Here is a 21,277-nt window from a genome sequence, read left to right as displayed (position 1 = left end):
TATGCTGCAGAGCTAAATCCCCAGCCCTTATTCATCATAGTTTTGACTCACATTGTTCCCACCTAGTGATCTTTCTGTAATAAACTTCCTTTGAGAAGTGGTTCCTTGGCAACCCATGTGGGACCCCTCTTACCTCTCAGGAGCTATTTCTGTTTCCATTCCTTTTCCCAAATAAATTTTCCTACTGTTAACCTCTGTTGTTCCTTAGAGTTCATTCTGAATTTAGAGTATCCAACATCTAGCATGTTCCAAGTTACATTGTTTCCCCTGTATTATTTGGAGATCCTATAATCACAATCTTTGTTTTGTTTTTTGTATCAGGAATGGAGCCCAGGACCTCCTGCTTTCCAGGCAGGCATTGTGCTGCTGAGCTATATCCCTGGCCAATCCTATTTGGAAAAAAAAAAAAAAAAAAACAAGAAGAGCTGGCAGATGCCTCTAATCCTAGCACTCAGGCTGCTGAAGCAGAAGAATCTCCCTGAATTTGAAGCCAGGTTGGGCTACACAGTGAGTCCAAGGCCAGCCTAAACTACATAAGGAAATCCTGTCGCAGCCAGGGATATGGCTCAGTGGCATGGTACCTGCCTGGCAAGTGCAAGGTCCTGAGTTCAATTGCTGACAATAATAAAAAAAAAAAATAGGAAAGAAAGAAATCATGTATCACAAAAATAAAAAAGAAGAAGAAACAGCCAGGTGTGGTGGCTCATGCCTGTAATCCCAGTACTTGGGAAGCTGAAGCAGGAGGATCACTGTGAGTTTGAGGCCAACCTGTGATACATAGTGAGTCAAGACCAGCCTGAACTATATAAGACCCTGTCTCAAAAAAAATAAAATAAAATAAACAAATAAAAAAAGAGAGAGAAGCAATAATGACCTTAAATTTCACTTAATCTTCTTGGAATACCTTATTTTTATTGGCCAGTGTACATGAATTTAAGAAGAAAAAACTTTAGGGCATTTTTTCTGGTTGGTTTGTTTTTTTGCCATCTTGGGTCTGGAAGCCAGGGCCTCAGACACACTGGGCAAGTACAGTCTCACTGACCTGCAGCCCCAGGGACATTTCTTTCTTACCAAAAAAGGCTTACAAGGTTTAGTGATTACACTGGCAGCAGAAAAGAATTAGATCAAGTTTGAGGAAAATCTGCTTTTTGTTTGGCAGGAATCTCTGGAGGAGAGGATTAGATGGAATTCCCTTTTGGTAGTGTTTCTAACGAGCTATAATTAGTCAAAGAAATACCTTCCAGCCCCTCAGTCCTTTGCCCCAGAAACATTACAAGTCTTGTTAAAAATTTAAAGGTCTGAGCCAGACATGGTGGCTCACGCCTACAATCCAAAGCACTTGGGAGGCTAACCCAGGAGGTTGGCGTGAGTTTGAGGCCAGCCTGGACTACACAACAAGACTCTGTCCCAGAACCAAAACAAACACATTTCGAGGTTTGATTGTGTATGTAGTTTTGGTTTTATTTCTGGTTTCGTGGTGGTGTTTAGGCCAGGCAAGGTAGTGGCTTTCTAATCCCAGCCACTACGGGAGACTGAGGCAAGAGGATCCCTAGAGTCCAGGAGTTTGGGCCAGCAATGTAGCAAGACCTCCTTGCCTCTAGAAGGAGGAGGAGGAGGAGGAGAAGAAAGAGGAGGAGGAGGAGAAGGAAGAAGAAAAAGAAGTTGTTTTAAAATGTTTTGATCTTGGACAGCTCCCCACTACCCTCCTCTCCCCCTCCCCAATGATCTAAATCTGAATTTCTGGTGCTGAGATCAAAACAACCCTTCTGGGTTCAGAGTCAGCCTTGGCTGCAGTGAAGTTTCGATACACCCCCAGGAGAGACGTTGCCTCGCCTTCCCTGTTCTGCCAAACTCGAGGCCCTGCCAGGCTAGGGGCAGAGTCCGCTCCTCTCCAGGTCTGAGAAGCCACCTGGGCCCCCACCCTTCCTGGGGCTCCCCCAGTGCCTGTCCGCCCCACCTCAATACTGCTGCAGGCGAGGGACCTTTCCCCATGTAAAGCGCTTTTCCTTGCAGTTGGAGCTCCCAGCCTCTTCCCTTCCGCCCTCTTCTATTTCCCAGCAGCTGCTGGGAGTCACAGATTCCTGGCCTGGAGCCCGGCACAGACTCGGACACATGGAAGGCGCTCAGTTCATACTTGCTGTGTGACATCAAGGTGTCTGTGCGTTTTAAATCTGGTCGGAGCCGGGTGTGGTGGCTCATGCCTGTGCTTTTAGCATTAGGGAGGCGGAGGCAGGAGGATCGCTGGGATTGGAGACCAGTCTGGGCTGCATAGTGAATTCAAGCGTGTCTCAGGAAAATAATAATAATAATAATAATTACCAAATAAGTAAATCTGGGCAGTTACAGTTGATGCTTTCATTTAGGCAGCATTAAATTAAACACTGAGCGGTAGCTTTGTTTAGTCTGAACACTACTGTTACCAAAATCTCCTGGCTACACCCAAATATTACCTGGTAGCTCCTTCCTTACCAGGTTCTGGGTTGCTCACCTCTCCTTCTAGAGTTGGATTCCAGGTTCTTCTCTCAAACAAAGAATTGAGCAGAATGAACAAACAGCAGTGGCAAAATTTATTCAAAAAGTCAAACTGAAGAGCAAAGAGCAGAGCCCTGCAGAGCGGGTCTGGGCCGAGTGAATGGGGGACGGAGGTCAAAGCAGACCCTGGAGACGGCAGAGTGGGGAGAGCCCAGCAGCAAGTTCTAGATGGTGCCTGCATCCTTTTATATTGTCTAAATCTTGAAGAAACCCACGAGAACTTCTACACACAGGTCCTGAGGGAGGTGCCGGGCTCACCCCACTGTCAGGCCGACCTGCGGAAACCCTGCAGGAGCTCTGAGGAGAAGCCCACGTGCAGGGCTTTGGGGGTGCTCTGTGTGTTCTGGGGTCCTGTAGTTAACAGGTCCTGCCTGCCTCCCCAGCCAGCTTTGCTACATCCTAATCTCCTATCTCACCCTAGTTCAGGGCCACACTTGTTTTCATGGAACTGGATTTGTTTCTACTCCTCTCCAGCTGTCCGCCTGTTGCAGGCCCTCAGCTCTGCTCTGGCTTGTTCTGTCTGTCTGTTTGTCTGTCTCTCTCTGTCTTTTGCAGAACTTATGCAGTTCAGGTTGACCTTGAGCTCACTTCATAGCCCAGGCTGGTCCCAAACCTGCAAGATCTTCCTGCCTCAGCTTCCCACGTGCTGGGATTGCAGGTGTGCACCACCACACCCGGCTCTGGTTCTCTCTGAACTGTTATAGTCTCCATGCTGGATCTTCCTGGCACTCTTTAGGGTACACAAGGTGGGGAGGGTCTGGCAGCGAGTCCCTGGATCCCTGAGAGTCGCCCCATCCAAACACTTCCGGCTTCCCTACCGTTCTTCAAAGACGCTTTTGATAGAATGGTACTATTACTCTGTTTTGTCTTCTTTTTAAATTTTTCTAAAGTATAATTATACTACTCAAGTCACAAGTCTTTAGTGTATTATACAGTGAGAATTTTATTTTATTTTATTTGTCTTTTTTGTTTTCTTTTTATCGGTACCGGGGATCAAACTCACGACTGCTTGCTTGCAAGGCAGGCACTTATGCTGCTGAGCTAAATCCCCAGCCCCACAGTGAGAATTTTAAATGACAACTTTGTTGAGGTATATGTCAGGCACCATAAATTCATCCATTTAAGCACACCCTTGAGCCAGTGGTACCTGCCTGTAAATCCAGCACTCTGGGAGACTGAGGCAGAAGGATTTCCAATTTGAACCCAGGCTAGGCAGTTAAACAAGTGAGCCAGACCCTGTGTCAAAATAAAAATAAAAAAGCTAAGGAGGCCGATTCCTGCAAAGACCCCTAGTTCGATCCCCAGTACTGCCAATGGCACACCCTAGGCTGAGAGTATGGTGTAGTGCTAGAGCTCACGACTCCAATATGCAGGCCCTGGATTCCATCCCAGTGCCCACAAGGAAGAGAAGGTGAAGGATGCAGAGAAAAAGAAGGAAAGGAAGTAGGAAAGGGGAGGGAGAGAGGCAGAGAGAGAGAGACAGAGAGAGAGAATGATCCAGGCAAGGTAGTTCCTGCCTGTGATCTCCCATCATTACTCTAGGAGGCTGAGGCAGGAGGATGCAAGTTCAGCTCAGCCTGGGCAGTACAGCAACTCAAAATTAAAATAATTAAAAAGGCTGAGGCGTAAGCCCAGTTGGAATGCCCAGAGTTCAATCCTCAGTCCCAGGAAGGAAGGAAGAAAGGGAGAGAGAAAGAAAGAAAGAAAGAAAGAAAGAAAGAGAAAGAAAGAAAGAAGTGTGATGCACACACCTATAATTCTAGCACCCGAGAGGCTGAGCCAGCAGGACCACTGTGAGTTTGAAACTAGTCTGAGTTCCTAAGTGAGTTCAAGGCCGGCCTGAACTGTATAGCCAAAACCCTGTGTCAAAAAACAAAAACCCAAAGCAAAACATAACAAAAAGAAAAAGAAAGAAGAACAGACAGTGTACCAAACGAGGGTTTTGGTGCAGTCAGAATTGTATAGCTGTGTGACTGTCATCACAATTATTGTATCTTTTTATTGATGGTGTCTTTTACTTATAGGAAATATTGGGTTTCAATGCGTATAATGTGGCTGATTGTATCTCCTACAAACTGAGCTTGTGATCTGACACCATCAAAGAATGAAGTTGTGAACCAAAAAGAAGTTAGGAGGGTTTTTATTGGAAATAAAATTTTCCAGGAGAGAAATCTGAAACATGGAATAGCCACGTGGCCCCTTCACCCGGAACTTTTTATGGACAAATGGAAAACGGGAATTCTTCAGTTGTTTCGTGGTCACGTCTCGCAGGTGACTCTGTGAGGTCCTCAGCGTGTAGGGCTTTGGTGGACGTCCCGGCACATGCCCATCCTCCAGCACTTGCGAGGCTGAGACCAGAGTATTTAAGTTTGAGGCAGTGTGGGCTACATAGTGAGTCTGAGGCCAGCCTGAACTACCAAGCAAGACCCTTTCTCAAAAAAATAAAATAAAATAGTTTTCTAAAACTTAGGGGCTTAGTAAGGAGGGGCTGCACCCCGTGTTGCCTGAGGGAGTTCAGTCTGGGTGCAAAGGCCCGTCACTGCACATTCCGGCCCTCATGGTGTGACAGATCACCCGAGTCCACCTCAGGCCCTTCTCCCAGCTGGCTGCCTGACTCATAAGCCAACCAAGTAAGTTATTCCTGTGCTGTTACCCTCCTCACGCCCCCACACGTTGGGCAGAACATGTATATTTGCCTTTCCTAGCCCGACTTACCTCCCTCAATGTGTTGATGATCTCTAGTCTCATCCATTTTCCTGCAAATGACACCACCATCTCTTCTCTCCTCCCTTGTTCCCTCTTTTCTTTTTATTTATGGCTGAATAATAATCCTTTGTGGAGGGGGGACATAGCTCAGCGGCACGGTGCCTGCATGGCAGGAGCAAAGTCCTGAGTATGATTCCCAGGACCAAAAAGGAAAAGATGTCCACTGTGGTCACCAGGCGTAGTGATGCGCTCCACAGCCTCAGCTCTTGGGAGGCTGAGGCAGGAGGGTCACTGTGAGTTCCAGCCTGTACTACAGAATAAGACCCTTTCGCAAAAAAGAAGAAAAATACGCTGTGCATCTATACATTTTCTCTACCCATTCACTCTGTTGATGGGCACCCAGGTTGGTTCTGTATCTTGTCTACTGCGAATTGTGCAGAAATAATTACAGCACCCCTGCAGCACACTGATTTTATTTATTTACTTACTTCTTTATTTATTTTTGGTATATGGTATCAAACTCGTGACCTGGTGCATACCAGGCAGGTACTAGTGCCGCTGAGCTTAAATCCCCAGCCCCAGAACACTGCCTTTAATTTCCTTAGCTATCATATATACCAAGGAATGGGCTGGATCAAATTGGAGCTCTGTAGTTTTGAGGAATCTTTTTAGTGTTTGCCATAGTGCTGTAATAATTTACATTCCCGCCAGTGGTATAGAAGAGCTCCCCCAACCAGGCGTGGCGGCCCACACCCATAATCCCAGCACTCAGAAGGCTGAGGCGGAGCATTGCTGTGAGTTCTGAGGCCAGCCTGGGCTACAAAGTGAGTTTAAAAGCAGCCTGAACTACAGAGCAAGATCCTATCTCAGTCAATCAATCAATCAATCAATCAGTCCTCCCCTCCTGTCCTTTACCGCGAAGATTTATTGGCCAATTTTACTTCTTTTGAGAAGTATCTGTTAACTACATTTGCTTATTTTTATGTTTAGGGAGGAGAGGTTTAACTTGGCTCACCGGAGAGGTCTCATCCCAGAGTCCCCTGGACCCAAGGCAAGACAGCGTGGCAGAGAAAAAGTTCCTCACGGTGTGTGGCAGGGAGCAGAGAGAAGGCCAGGCGTGGGGGGACACGGTGGTAATCCCAGCACAAGACAGGCTGAGGCAGAAGGAGCACCATGATTTGAGGCCAGGCTGGATTATACAGTGAGTTAAGAGGCTGGGCTGAACAACACAGTGTCTCAAAAAAACAAAACAAACAAACAAACAAAAAAAGGCAGAAGAAAGGCAAGGGAGGAGGGCATGGAGAGTCCCCCTGCCAAGCCTCGCCCTCGGTGACCCACCGACCATGACCGGGCTTCTCCTCCCATCGCGTTTGGCTCTAGACTCATGGGTGGAGTAATCCACAGATGAGGTTCAGGACCCCCTGATCCAGACATCTGCCGAAAGTCCCACCTGTGCATGCGTGAGTCTCTAGGGGGACCTCTAGGTGACCTCTGCCCCGGGACCCCAGAAGACTCATCCACATCTCTTCATGCAAAATGCATTTAGTCCATCGCTTCAGAGGCGTCACGGTGCAATGCGGTTCAGCACTGCTGAAGGGGCCAAGTGCAAAGTCTCCTCTGAGATTTCAGGCAAACCCCTAGCTGTGAGTCCTTGTAAAAATCAAGAGAAAGTTAAACATTGCAAAGTTCAAAATCACAGGCAAACACTCCCATGCCAAAAGAAGAAATGGGGGCAGAAAGAAAAAGAACAAAAGCAAGACCTAAACCCTGCAGGGCAGACAGCAAATCCTGCAGCTCCTTGTTCTGCAGCTGGGGTAATCTGTGGGCAGATGTGAGCTCCACGGTTTGGGCAGCCCCACCTCTATGCCCTCATGGCTCCCCTCGGGCCAGCGTTGCCCTCTCCTTGTGGCTTTCCTCAGACCTTTCACTTTGCTGGCTATCCCAGTGTCCTGGGGTCTCCACTGCCTCTTTGGCTTCACACTTACAACTTCACACGTTGCTCTCTCAGGGGTATATACATTCCCTGGCCTCTCAGGCTGCCTTCTGGAATTTGGGTGGAAGCGTCCCTAACCCCACAACTCCCTCGTTCTGGGTGTGCATAAAACCAGCACCAGATGGATGATGCCAAAGGCTGCTGCCCAGCTGGGAAGTAGCCAAGCCCTTCTGCATCTTGCTGGAGATAGCAGAGGCATTTGAGTGCCTGGATACCTGACTCCTGGGGAATCAGTTCCCTAGGCAACCTTTCTCCAACATAGTGCCTAGAGGTCTCTTCTCAAAGCAAAGCCTTGCACTTCTGCAATCTTGAGCCCGCAAAGAGGTCTTTTGGACCCGTCTCCCAGCCTTCAAGATATCCTTTGTACTGTCCAGATCCAAAGTACTTGGCTTTTTGGTTTGTTTTGTTTTTTGAGGTGGGTCTCGCTATGTATTTCAGGCTGGCCTTGATTCACTATGTAGCCCAGCCTGGCCTTGAACTCATGGCGATCCTCCTGCCTCAGACTCCCTTGTACTGGGATTGTAGGCATGCACCGCCACACCTGGCTTCTTGGCGTCTTGGCTTCTTTTTAATGCTAAACTTTTTAGCAACCAAGCTCTCCTCTGCTTCATCTTTGCAGGCTCCCACCTTACTGGAACTTCCTTTCAGGCCCAACCCAAAACTTTTAAAATCTTTCTGCTGTCCCCTTTGCTCTTGATTCTCAAGCAAGAGCTGGCTAAAAGCCCTCAACCATACCCAAGGGACCACTTCAACATTAGAGTGGATTGAAACGTCTTCTGCCAGATTCATAATCTCAGACTTCTGCGACATCTCAGGACACAGTGTAAAATCCAGGGGAAGAGGGAAGGCCAGCAGATACCGCCAGGCCTGTGGAAAGGCAACATGTCATTCACCTTGTCGTGCCCTGGTACAGAGCGTGATGACACCGTCTGCCCCGCAGGGAGGAGTGCGTCCCTTTCACAGGGGTAGAGAGAAGGCAGGGGATATTACACGGGAAGATCCCAGTGGATGTGTGTGGTTACAGTTCTCTGGCAATCTTGCATCTCAGGGGCAGAGTCCTTGAAGTGTCTGATGTGAATTCTGGGGTGTCCCCAGGACCTGAAAACTGCCTTGTCCCATCTTCTTTTGTGTGTTTGCTGATGACGTGACAGCCTTGCTGAGCTGAATCCCCTGCAGAAGGGAAGGTAAGCAGGCTGGGGGCTGGGAGAGTCGGGTCCGATTTGGATCTTACAAGAGCAGAGAAGGTAGGCAGATTTTCTGTTAGAGCGTAACCCATAGGGCCTGGAGTCCAACTACCAGTGGGGTCCTGGTCCCCAGCTGAAACCTCCCAGGCCTGGTCTTTATCATCTGTCTTCTTATCAGCATCTTGTTCTCCAGAACTCCAACCAGAATCTCCCGTTAAGCCCGACCCAGAGCACTCTGGTGCTGCTCCCCTCCTGGCCTGTCCAGCCTCCTCCTGGGAACCACTTCCAGAGGCTTCTGAACCACGTGGTCAGGCAGCGGCCCAGCAATGATCACATGTCTCCCCCGCCTTTGCCCTCTCTGTTTGTTTGTTTTGTTTTGAGGCCAGGTCTCACTATGTAGCCCAGACTGGTTTTGCCTTCACAGCAATCCTCCTGCCTCAGCCTCCTGAGTGCTGGGATTATAGGAGTATAATGTCACCACGCCTGGCTGAGTTTCATATTGGGGGCATATGGTACTCAGGATGGACCCATGATCTTCACACTGAAGTACATTCCTAGCCCTTCTAAATATTTTTAGAAGGCAAGCATGTGGCAAGCATGAGGCCGTGAGTTCATTCCCTGGTACCAAAAAAAAAAAAAAAGAAAAGAAAAGAAGACAGGGTCTTGGTAAGAGCTGGGCTCAAACTCACAATCCTCCTGCCTCAGCCTCAGAGTCCTGGGATTACAGGCAAGCGCCATTAACCCGGTTCTCCGTTTCCTTCTTGGATTTCTCAGTGATCCCAGGTGTGACTTGGTTGCATACACGCTAAGCAGTGGCCTCATAACCCAGAGGGACTTAGATAATGACAGCAGGGAAGGGAAAACAGGGTCCCCACCAGGGGGCGTCTGGGCGGCCTTATCAGGGAGGTGGCCCACAGGGGTCTGCGTCTGGAAGGACAGAACCACAGGGCCTCACCTGCGTGGGGCAGGTTTTAGGATCATTCTGTGTATTTTTAAGGTTTGTTTCTTCTGTGCTTTCACACCTGCTCACAAATGTATCATCTATAACTGGGGAAATACTTGTGAAATCACTGTTAAAAGCCAGTTTCCTAATAGAATTGCCAGGCCCCCAAGGGCTGTGTGTGTGTGTGTGTGTGTGTGTGTGTGTGTGTGTGGGAGTGGGGTGAGCAGGAAGGAGGGAATTGGCTGACATCTGGGGACTCCGACGTATTCACCAGGAGGCTGGAGATTGGACTAGAGTGCTCAGAGCATGCTGGGACATTTTCCAGGTGGCCTGGTTACTAGGCAGAGTTGCCAGGCACTGGTGCACCCCCCTCTCTCCCCTCCATCTTCATCCTTAGGCAGCACAGACCCTCCCAGACTCCCCAAGACGAGAGACTTCTTAGAATCACCTACACCTTAGTCTGACTCTCCAGGAAAACCTTCAGTTTTCTTCCCCAGAGTGGTTAAAATGTACTTCCCCAGGGGAAGGTCCCTCATGCTAAACCAGTATGTCTGAGGGGGGTTTGGTAGGAGAAGCAGAAGGGGACGGAGAAACAGGGAGGGGAGGGGGTTAGAATGTAAATTCCTAAACCCGGCATAGTGGAGCACTCAGGAGGCTGAGGCAGGAGGATCCTTGCAAATTCGGGACCAGTTGAGGCTGCAAAGTCAGCTCAAGGCCAGCCTGAATCACATAGTGAGACCCTGTCTCAAAAAAAAAAAAAAGTAAATTCCCAGGTGCACTGTGCAGATAAAGATTTCCAAGGATGCATCCTAGAGTGTTCATTTTAGAGGTGTAGGGTAATTCTCTGTGCTCACTGAATGTAGAAAATACTCTCTTTACTAATCAGTTAATGAAAAATTAATAAGAGACACATATTTGAGGCCCTGGTCAAACCCCACCCAGCTGCTCCCAAGAAACTGAACAATTTGCAAATCCACCCTCCCACCCCTGTCCCTGCCAGGACTTCTCAGTGATTCTTTTATTTATTTATTTTAAATATTGCATTGTATCAAATCGTATGGTATTGCATTGCATTGTATTATATTTTCCAGTACAGGAGATTGAACCCAGGGTCTTCACACTGAGCTACTGCAAATCTTTTTTTCTTGTTTTTTTAGAGACAAGAGTCTCACTGTATAGTTTACTTTAAAAAAAAATTTTTAAAGTTTGTTCTGTTCTGAGACAGAACAATGTCTATGTAGTTCAGGCTGGCCTTGAACTCACTGTAGAGCTCAGGCTGGTCTCAGGGTCCTGAACACTGGGATTACAGGCATGCACCACCATGCCCAGCTTTACTGTGTAGTTTAGCACTGAACTCAATGTGTAGCCCAGACTGGCTTCACATTTGCAGCAATTCTTTTGTCTCAGTCTCCCTTTGCTTGAATTACAGGTATTGCCACCACACCTGGCTGGTTTTGTTTGCTTTTTTGTTTTTTCTGCCTTTTTTGAGACAGGGTCTCACTGTGCAGTTCAGGCTGGCCTTGAGTTTACTTTGCAGCCCAGGCTAGTCTGAAACTCGAAAAGATCCTCCTGCTTCAGCCTCCTGAGGCACAAGTGTGCCTCACCACGCCTGGTTTGTTTGTTTGTTTGTTTTGAGACAAAGACTCATCACGTTGGCCATATCACCCTGATCGTGCCCGATCTCATCTAATCTCGGAAGCTAAGCAGGGTCGGGCCTGGTTAGTACTTGGATGGTGGTGGTCCTCCTGCCTCTGCTTCCTGAGTGTGACATTACAGGTGCATGCCACCATGTAAGCTCAAATGAAATAATTACTCTGAGTTTTTTTTTTTTTTTTGGTCCTTTTTTCATTTTTATCGGTGCCAGGGATCGAACTCATGACTGCCTACTTGCAAGGCAGGCGCTTATGCCATTGAGCTAAATCCCCAGCCCCCAAATAATTACTTATTATGAATATTGCTCTTTGTGCCCACTTAAGAAATTTTAGTTTTTCCCCTGGTTTGCAAAGTTTTGTTATAAAAGGGTTATTGTTTTACCTTTTACATTTAGGTCTATGACCCATCCCGCCTCCTTTTTTTCCCCCTGTATTGGGGATCAGATCGAGTCCCATCTCAATGAGCTGCATCCGGGCCCCCTCCTTTTTTGTTTCGAGACAGGGTCTTACCAAGTCATTTAGTTGCTCAGGCTGGATTTTGAACTTGTGGTCCTCCTGTCTCAGCCTCCCAGAGTGCTCAGGCAGCAGGATTGCGCCACAGGCCTGGCAGGTCCTTCTTTAGTTAATATTTGTGTGTGGTATGAGGTAAAGGTTATGTTTTTATTCCTTGTTTTGTGTTGCTAAGGACAAAATCTGAGCAAGTGTTCTACCACTGAGCTCCATCTCAGCCCCTTTGCTGTGTTCCAAAGGGCTTGCTCTATGGCTCCACCCCTTACTGGGGGAAGAATTCTCTCCTCCCCTGAACTGCACCTGCCCCGTGTCAGAAGTCAACTACATGTTCTTTCTTTCTAGACTGCTCTGCTGACCTGTTTATCTTTTTGCCAATTCTATACCTTCTGAATGACTGGTTTTATGGTAAGTCTTGAAATCTCATCACATTGTTCCCTGTTTCAAGATACCTAGGCTGGGGCTGGGGATTTAGCTCAGTGCATAAAGTGCCTGCCTTGTAAGCAGGCAGTCGTGAGTTTGATCCCTGGTACTGATAAAAAGGAAAAAGAATCAGTTTTGGGATCAGTTCCTATATTTCCTGGGTGGCTTTAATCTCTCTATAAACATGCCCCAGCCCGCCCCAGGCTAGCCCCAGGGTCTTTACACTGGGCTACATCTCCAGCCCCTCTCCCACCCCTTTTTTTAAATTTTGACACAGAATCTCTCTATATCCCAAAGTTTCCCAGGGCGGGTTTCAATTTTCCATCTTCCTGCCTCAGGCTGCTAGGGTGCTGGGCTTTTAACTGTGAAGCAGGACACTGGGCCCTGCTTGATTTTTACCCAAGGATGGATCACCCCACAGCACTGCGCCCAAAGGCTGCTCCATCTCAAATCAGGGGCCTCCCCCTTGGCCTACTGTGCAGACCCCCACACGGACCCAGCCAGCTCTCTGGATTCCTCATTGTGGCCCCGGCCTTAGCTTGTCCTTGAATGGAATTTGCACCCTATTCTGTGATTCGACAGAAATGTACGTGAAAATCTCACAAGTAACCCGGGCAGCACTGTGTGCTTTGTAAAAAGGATGGATTGTGCACCAGGAGGGTTCCATGGAACCAGATAAGATAAAATGAAGCTGGAACTGTTGCTCATACAGAAACAAATTCCAAATGGAAGCTGAGTAAGGTGGCAAGTGCTTCTAATCCCAGCCCTCCGGAGGCTGAGGCAGGACAACAGCTGTGAGTTCGAGGCCAGCCTGAACTACATCGTGAGATCCTGTTTCCAAAACAAAAACAAAGCTGCCATGTCCTGTGCAGCTTTCAAAACTGGGAGGAGGTAGGACAAGAGGATGGAGAAATAAAGGTAAGAGACAATACGTTAAGCTGAAGTCAGCTGGAGCCCTCTCTCTGGGTGGGAGGAAAGGAACCGCTCAACCACAGCACGGTTTTATTTATACTTTTGTATAAATGAGCGTAACTATTAACTAGCTCACCTGTCATGCTAGGTATTCTGGGGGCAGGAACACCTCTCCACCTGGCGGCTCCATGCCCTCTGGGCACTTTTGGCTTGATCACTAGCTCAGCCTCAGCAGCCCCAGGCCCAAACCCAAAACCAAAAACCATCCCCTAAATCAAAATGCAAACGATACACTTGGAAAAAGATTCAAATACATGTTTATGGCGTGGGACTAATATTTTTAATGAAAAAAGCAGTGACTATACATTAATGAGAAAAGATATCAGCCTAAAAAGAATGACCAAAGGACATACCAGATTGATCACAGAAATACAAATGTGTCCCATACAGATGAAAACATGCCATGTATGATTCATAATCTCAGAAATGGGAATTCACGTACAGCAAGATTTTTGTTTTCCACTGTGAAATTATCAGACACAAAAACTTGGGAACACACAGCTTTTCCACAGGAAATTGGCCTTTGTGCTTGCTACAGGCAAGAGTGCAGGTTAGTTCGACCTCTGTTAAGTGTGTTTAGGGAATATTTATCCAACTGGAAGGTGAAAAAGCTGTTTATGAAAGCATGTGAGGGGGTTGGGGATTTAGCTCAGCAGCATATGCACCTGCTTTGCAAGCAGGCAGTCGTGAGTTCGATCCCTGGTGCCGATTTAAAAAAAAAAATTATGTGAGTAGTGGTATCATTTAGGGAATTCCGTACTCCCTGGCTGTTCAGTGGCCCCAAAGCTGGTTTCGAGGTTCCCAGGACACTTCTATTTTAAAACAAAACAACAACAGGTAAATTTCATGGGGTATAGATTATCTACTCAACAAAGCTGAACACAAAACTATAAAAATACCATATTTGCTCTATGCTATTAAGCAAGAATAAGTGCCGTGAATATAGCACGAGTCCGGAATTCTGTTTTGGGTACCAAAACAAACAAACAAGGCAAAACGAAAACAAAACAAAATCCAAAAACAAAGAATGAAAATGAGACTAGGAATCCTAGCTGATTTGGAAAGGGGCCTGGCAATCTGGTGTTCAGACGCCACCTGGAGGCTAGGATACGTAATGCAAGTCAGGTGTACCCTTTTTTTGTTTGTTTTTGGTTTTTCTCTCATTTCCTCTCCTTTGCCCCGGTTGAAAACAGAAACTTACACCTGAGATACATCTGCAGATTTTTTTTTTTTTAATTTGAGGTAGGGTCTCATTAAATCACTGTTGTCCGGGCTGGGCTCACATTCATGATCCTCCTGCCTCAGCTTCCCAAGTGCTGGGATTACAGGTATCTGCTACCACACCTGGCTGGTTTTTAAAAATATTTTACCTTAAACAATATTTTTTATCATGAGATGGTTTTACTAAGTCACTCAGTTGCCCAGTGTGAGCTTGAACCTCTTGCCTCAACCTCCCACAGTGCTGGGATCCAGGAAGGTGCTACCACTCTGGATTTTGTTGTATGTTTTCTTTGTCTTTCCTTTACATGGATGACAGCCCATTCCTCGCAGAACTCTATGAGGTAAGACCTTTTATTATCATCATTTTACAAATGAAGAAACCCAGGCACGGAGATGTCCCCTCTCTTGCTTAGGATCATAGTTGACAAATGTCAGAGACTAATTTGGAGCCAAATTTGTTTGAGTTCAGAACCAGAGTTGCTCTTTATTCTATTTGCCAAAGAGTGGGAGATCCGCCACACAGTCTGTGAAATGGGCCGCTGTCCTGTGCATTCTGTGAAGGGTTAGGGTGACGTAGCAGGACGGATCCATCAAGATGGGACAGACAAGCTGGAAGAGTCTCAGGGCGGAGACGGAGAACCAGCACATTCGTGTTATTTTGGTTTCCCTTCTCCTGGTTTAAGAGCGAACACCAACACCTCACTGCTCTTTTGGAAGACAGTTTCTCCTTCTTTTTCTTCTTCTTCTTTTGTTTGAGACAGGCTCTCACCATGCATTTCACACTGGCCTTGGACTCCCTTCACTTACATAGGCCAGGTTGGCCCCAAACTCACAGCAATCCTCCTGCTTCAGCATCCCAAATACTGAAACTACAGGCCTGTACCACCACACCCAGCTGCTTTCTCTTTCTTTCAATCTTTCTTTCTCTTCATTCTTCTGGATCTTTTTCTTTTTCTTTTTTTCCAGTAGTGGGGATTGAACTCAGGTCCTTCACACTGAGCTACATCTCCAGCTCTTTTTATTTTTAAAATATTTTATTTTGAGACAAGATCTTGCTAGGTGGGAAGGGAAGGGAAGGGAAGGAAAGGGAAGGGAAGGGAAGGGAAGGGAAGGGAAGGGAAGGGAGGGGAGAGAAGGGAAGGGAATATTTTAGGAACGAGTCTGTAAGACAGATTCAGTAAGCTGAAGAATCAAGACACAGTTCTGATGGCAAACAGGAAATAAGTGTCAAGGCCACAGTGCAGACACCCCAGAGATCTGCTCAAGCAAACTCACTGCAGGTCTGTCTTCTGTATCCTCAATCCCGAGAGGAGATAGGGTTCTCTTTATGCAAATTAGCTCCTCTTATCTTGGGTGTATTTCAAACAATACCTGTATGTTCTTTCTAGGGGAAGGCAGAAACTACACTGAGCTTGCCTGAAGCTCTGCAGGAGCCGAGAAGGACTCATTAATGGCCCAAGCTATCCCTAGCCATGTCCAAATGTCTGGTTTCCTAGTTGAGAGCCCAACAGGTTCCACAGAAGCAACAATACAGTATTTCCTGATGCCCAGCATGAGGTCCACTGTGTCTGGGAGCAGATGATCTTAACTACTGCCTGTCTGTCCACAGGGCAGAGTAATTCCTCCACTCAAGGGCAGCGCCTACCTTTCTCCATCTTGGCTTTAACCTGAGGCTCCTCAGTGGGAAGCACACACTCCCTCAAGACTTCTCTAGGAAGATGTGCCTCCTACACAGGCTCTTTGGAATAAGAGCTAAATCAGCCAATAACACAGACAGGTCATAAATGAACTCAAATCTCTTGTTGTTCCTGATACCAGCCAAACCTTCACCTTTGTCTCCTCTCTGTCCTTGATTCCTGAACAGCTTGGCCCATAGGGGCACACTGGTAACTTTTTGGGAGGATAAATGAGAACATTATGTGATTCACTAGACATTACCATGAATGAATGTTGGACTTTATCAGAAGCTTTTCTGCATCCACAGGAATGATCATGTGGTTTTTACTTTTGGCTTTATTGATATGGTGGATTACATTTATTGATTTATGTATGTTGAACCATCCCTGCATGCCTGGGATGAATCCCACTTGGTTGTGGTGTATAATCTTTGTGATAATTTGCCACATCCTGTTTGCCAATATTTTATTGAGGATTTTTGCATCTGTGTTCATTAGGGAGATTGGCCTGTTATTCTCTTTTTTAGTGGGGTCTTTCTCAGGTTTTGGTACTAGAGTAATATTTGCTCCCAGGAATGACTTAGGACAAATTGCTTCCCTTTCAAATTCATTGAAGAGTTTGAGGAATGTGGGCTTTCAGTCTTTGTATTTCTTATAGAATTCTGCAGTGAATCTGTCTGGGCCTGGCTCTTCTTTGTAGGTAAGGACTGAATTAGATTTTCAATTTAGTTAATAGAATTTGGGTTATTCAGCAATTTTACATTTTCTTGACCCAGCTTTGGCACTTCATATGCTTCTAAGAATCTGTCTATTGCTTGTGTGTTTTTGAACCTATGAGAGTAGAGGTTTTCGAAATAGGTGTTGATGATCTTCTATATTTCCACAGAGTCTGTAGTGATTTCACATTTTTCATTCCTTATAACATGAACTTGAACTTTTTCTTTCCTTTATAAAATAAGGTTGGCTAGGGGCTTATCAATTTTATTTATTCCTTCAAACCAACTCTTTGACTTACTGATTCTTTAGGTTGTTTTTTCAGTCTCTATTGCATGAATTTCTGCTCTGATTTTTATAATTTCCTCCCTTCTTTTGGCTTTGGGCTTTACTTGCTCTTCTGTTTTTAGATGTTTGAGGTGTAACATCAGGTTGTTTGTTTGTATTCATTCTGTTTTCCTTACGTGGAGATTCAGTGCAATATATTTTCCTCTGAGGACTACTTTTATGGCATCCCACAGATTCTGGTAAGTTGTATATGTATTTTGCTTATAGGTATTAATTTCTTTGTTACTTTCCCTTGTGACCCACTGATTGCTCAAGCGTGTGTTATTCAATTTCCACGTGTTTGTGGGGTTTTTGCAGGATCTTTTATCATTAATTTCTCATTTCTTGGTGCTGTGACCTGATAACACACATGGAATAATTTCAAATCTTTTGCATTTATTTAAATATGTGCTGTGGGCTGGTATATGCTTTCATTTAGAGAATGTCCCATGTACTGCTGAGAAAAATGTATATTCTGACTCTCCTGATTGAAGAAGGTCCCTGGGCATAATCTAAAGTGGCCACGAAAACTCCCCGCCTAGTCTAGTGTGGCTGGAAGCTGGGCGGGTCTTGACCACTGGGAGCAATTATCTTAAAAATTCCCGGTGCCTGGGATGGAACACAGGAACTCACACCACCCTATGTGGAGATACTTTAACACAAAAATTTAGGACAGAATTCATTCCAAATTTTCATAGATTTTAATGTTTCAATGTGGTATACAATTCCTTTTTATTAAAATGAAACAATAAAATGTAACATCATTTAAATGTGGTTCTAAGATTTTATTTTCTCTTACATGCAAAAAACAACATTACTGAAGACGATACTGTATAAAGGAAATGCATTGAATTCAGATCTTAAACTTTAATCACTCTAGTTTTAGGAAAAAGAAACAACTAAATACCTTTTTATGAAACATTTCAAATAAAATAACTCGTGTATCCTTCACATTAAGAATGAAATATGAAGAATAATAAGTTCATATACGGTCCCACAACTTTCTCTCTATGGACAATCAATAGGAGTCTGCCAGAGTATTCATTGCCTGCTCACATTGTCCTATGTGTACTGAGGATTAGTCAAACCTCTCTTCATGTCTTGCCTTACCCCCTGGGTCTCCCTGTGTTGAGCAGTGCTGTCACAGAGCATATGATGGCACTCAGCTTCACCCTGAGGCTGGGCCCCTAAAAGGGTAGAGCTGGATTTGTCATGGGAGAGAACTTGAGGACCTTACAGGTGACTAGCAGTGCCTGTGGCTTGAGTTAAAAATCTTTGTTGTGGATGTTTGGCCACATTCTGCTGGAGCCAGTGTGGAGCGCGACCATCAGTGATTGCTAAAACCCAGCAGGCACAGGTGATAATGATGGAGCTTCTGAGAGATGGAGGTTTTGATGGCTCCAGGATCAACATAAGCCTGAGAACTGGACCCCAACATAAAAATCAACACCCATCAGGGATGAGGAAGAAGGACAGAGGGGTTGCTCTAAAGGCAGGAGTGTGAAATCTACATGACGGGGCAGAGAGTGGGGAGAGATGGAGGAGAAGTAAGCGTGTGATGGCCACAGTGAGGATGCTCCGAGAGTCCTTGAGCACCTGCTGCTGGTGCTCAACTCTGTGACAGTCCTTTTACGTTGCACCTTAGTTGCCTATTGTTCTACTGTGTCTTGTACAAATATGAATCTTTTCCCAACACTGCAGGAGCCTGAGGTCAGAGACCTGCTCTGCTGTCAGGGCAGCCGAGTGTGGGGAACTCTGTGTTTTCTCATGGGAGGAAGCACCTGCTGACCTCTTTCTCAGACCTCTGGGCACAAACCAGCCCCGTGTGTCCTTTTCAGGCTTTGCCAATCTGTGGGAAGGCTCCCAGTGCCCCCTAGTGTGATTTCATGACTATTTGCATTCTGTAGTTGTATTAAGTATCTTCTGTAACACAGGCTTTTAATTTCATTGTTGTGGGTTTCATAACAAAGTAATTTGATAATAACAATAGTTACTACACTGTCATATCCGTAAGAGAATGGGTAAAATCCTACTCCCAATAGAAGACATAGACACAGTAGACTCGTTCTTACAATAAAGGACAAACAAGAGAACAAAACTTTGAGTGAACAAAGAAAAATTAGTGTGACAAATAAGGTCAATTTGTGTATATCTTACAGAATATAACAGAAGACAGATTTTCATGAAGTAGGGAGAATTTTAAATAATATCCCAAAATTATCTCTTCCATTATTTTATTTTAACATGCATAATTTCTAATTTGAGTTTCCACACGATTTGATTTTTTGGTTTTTAAAATTATGATTACTTTGTTTTTTAAAATTTTTATTTAAGCAGAAAAAGAAAAAAACAGAAAAAGGGTACAAGTTATACAGAATTTTTAAAAAAAGCAGTAGGAAATCACTAGTTAATAGATTACATATTGTCATCTTAGAAATAGTTGTTCAAGTTACAAAATTAAAGCATATAAAGTGGACATTCAAACAGTGAGACTGCAAACAGTTCTGTTCAATGATCCAACAAAAACTCAGTAATATGATTATCTATCTTATACACTTAAATACATATGCAGTTATATCCTTTAGAGCACTTTCTTTTCCTCTCTTTTTTACAATGACAAATACACATTTTGGGTTTTATACTCCCATAGTTCTTATTACTTTTTTGAAGAGAATAAAACCAAATGTGACGTAACAAAACAGAGTCAGTCAAATCAAAAGGATGGACATAGTACATAATATAAAAACAGAATACAAGGTGATCAACAATGGTTACCATAATGCCTCCTGCTATCTTAAAAAGAATTGCCTGTATCATCAGTTGTAATAAAATTGAAAAAACAGTAAAGAATAAGATCAATAAAACCAAAACAGTGGAGACATTACAGGACTTCAAAAGAAGATAATAGTCAACCAGAATGGGCGTCACAATGGATCTTATTGTCTTCATAGTTGTTGCCTATACTCTTGAAATTGGTACTATCAAGCAAAACAGAATAGAGTAAAATCAGTCAAAACAAGATGGTGAGAGCAATACAGGGTTTCAAATCAAGTTAATAGGAAATCAAAGTGGGTTACTATAATGTATCCTGCTATTTTTAATTTATTTTTTCCCTTAATTAAAAAGATAAAAATAAAAAAAAATAAGAAAAAAGGAGATTGAGATAAAAGAGGACATAACAACAAAACAGCACAGTTCAGAATAAATTATGATTACTTTGATGACATCTGTTTATTCCTCTCCTATTTCTTGAAAGCCAGTGTGAAATGGTCTATTATTGATATTTTAAGTGTTATAAAAATCTCTACCACTCCACTTCAGCACCCGAGTTATTTTAGTGGTAGCATCTGGGGAAGGACTTTCCTTATTCAGACTGTGATTTTCCCAGTGTTTGACAGAGTGATTGTAAAATCTGTTTCCTAGGCTTTTGTAGAGTGCGGCATTCAGCACAGGTGTGTTATCAATGTGAAATGGTACCTGCTTTGGGCTCCTTAGTTTTCCCATTTATTTTTTCATCAAACGTTTTCAGGATAAGGAGAAAACACCTCCATTTGAAAACACTTAGTTTCAGATTTTAGAATCAGTACAGTTATGTTAAATGTGAGCTACTTGACATGAGCTTTCCATCTTCTGAAACTGTGAATCTTAATCTTTCCTTGTGAATTGGTGGCACATTGAAGATTATGGCTGCAGGAAAGAAATGCGTGTCTGATCTGAAATGACTGGACTGAAGCGTTTGCTCTTATCCCATCTGGGGTACAGAGAACATGTAAATCTCCACTGGCAATTACCTGGCTTCCCAGCAAGCCATCTGGTTCAGAAGCACAGGGCTGAGGCTTGGAACAACTCTGCCTTTCTACCTCCCTTTGCACTGAGCTGTTGTCTGCTCTGCACCTGAACACTCAGATACTCAGCCTTGTGCTTTGATTTCTTCTGCTAAGCTCATTGCCTCTTTTCAGGGCTGAAGGAAGCATTATAACTCCATAGATTTACAATGGATATTAGTATGCTATTACTTTTTTAATTGGAAGGATTTCCATAGTAGCAGCAACATAATTACTAAAGCTCACTGATGACTTACATAGATTTTAAAGCTAAGCCTTCTGACTTCCTGACTTCAGACAAGAATGAGGGAGGAAAAACTATATAGGTGAAGTTATAGTGGAGAAATGGAGTCACTTTCGCAGAGACAGGATGAACCCAATGACGGTACACATTAGGATAGGACACTTGGCATAGGGAGTACACACCTCTCTGTGATACTGGCAGGTCACTCACTATTGTCTTACATCATAGAAGGTGGGACTCTGCCTGGTACCACTGTGAACCACAAGCCCACATCTCTACAGTTGTTTCTGAGGTGGGACATGTCATTAGGATCTGAGTTTCTCAAGCAATTCATGTTGTCAAATTAGTTAAAGCAAACT

The 21,277-nt window shown here is 44.8% G+C and overlaps 1 long non-coding RNA gene across 1 annotated transcript in view; it reads left to right on the top strand.

Moving 5' to 3' along the window:
* The first annotated feature begins 11,721 nt into the window (after positions 1 to 11,721).
* LOC134470627 (uncharacterized) overlaps positions 11,722 to 21,277 on the top strand; it is a 48,043-nt gene continuing 38,487 nt past the window's right edge. The window contains exons 1-2 of the long non-coding RNA XR_010039629.1: positions 11,722 to 11,925; positions 12,523 to 12,858. This is a non-coding gene — a long non-coding RNA (uncharacterized LOC134470627). The remainder of the gene's footprint in view (positions 11,926 to 12,522; positions 12,859 to 21,277) is intronic.

Source organism: Cavia porcellus, unplaced genomic scaffold (assembly GCF_034190915.1).
Source record: "Cavia porcellus strain 051 isolate PalLab524CR breed Dunkin Hartley unplaced genomic scaffold, mCavPor4.1 scaffold_16, whole genome shotgun sequence".
In the NCBI taxonomy this organism is placed as follows: Eukaryota; Metazoa; Chordata; class Mammalia; order Rodentia; family Caviidae; genus Cavia; species Cavia porcellus.
Note: the sequence above shows the minus strand (reverse complement) of the source record. Positions and strands in the feature narration are given on the sequence as shown.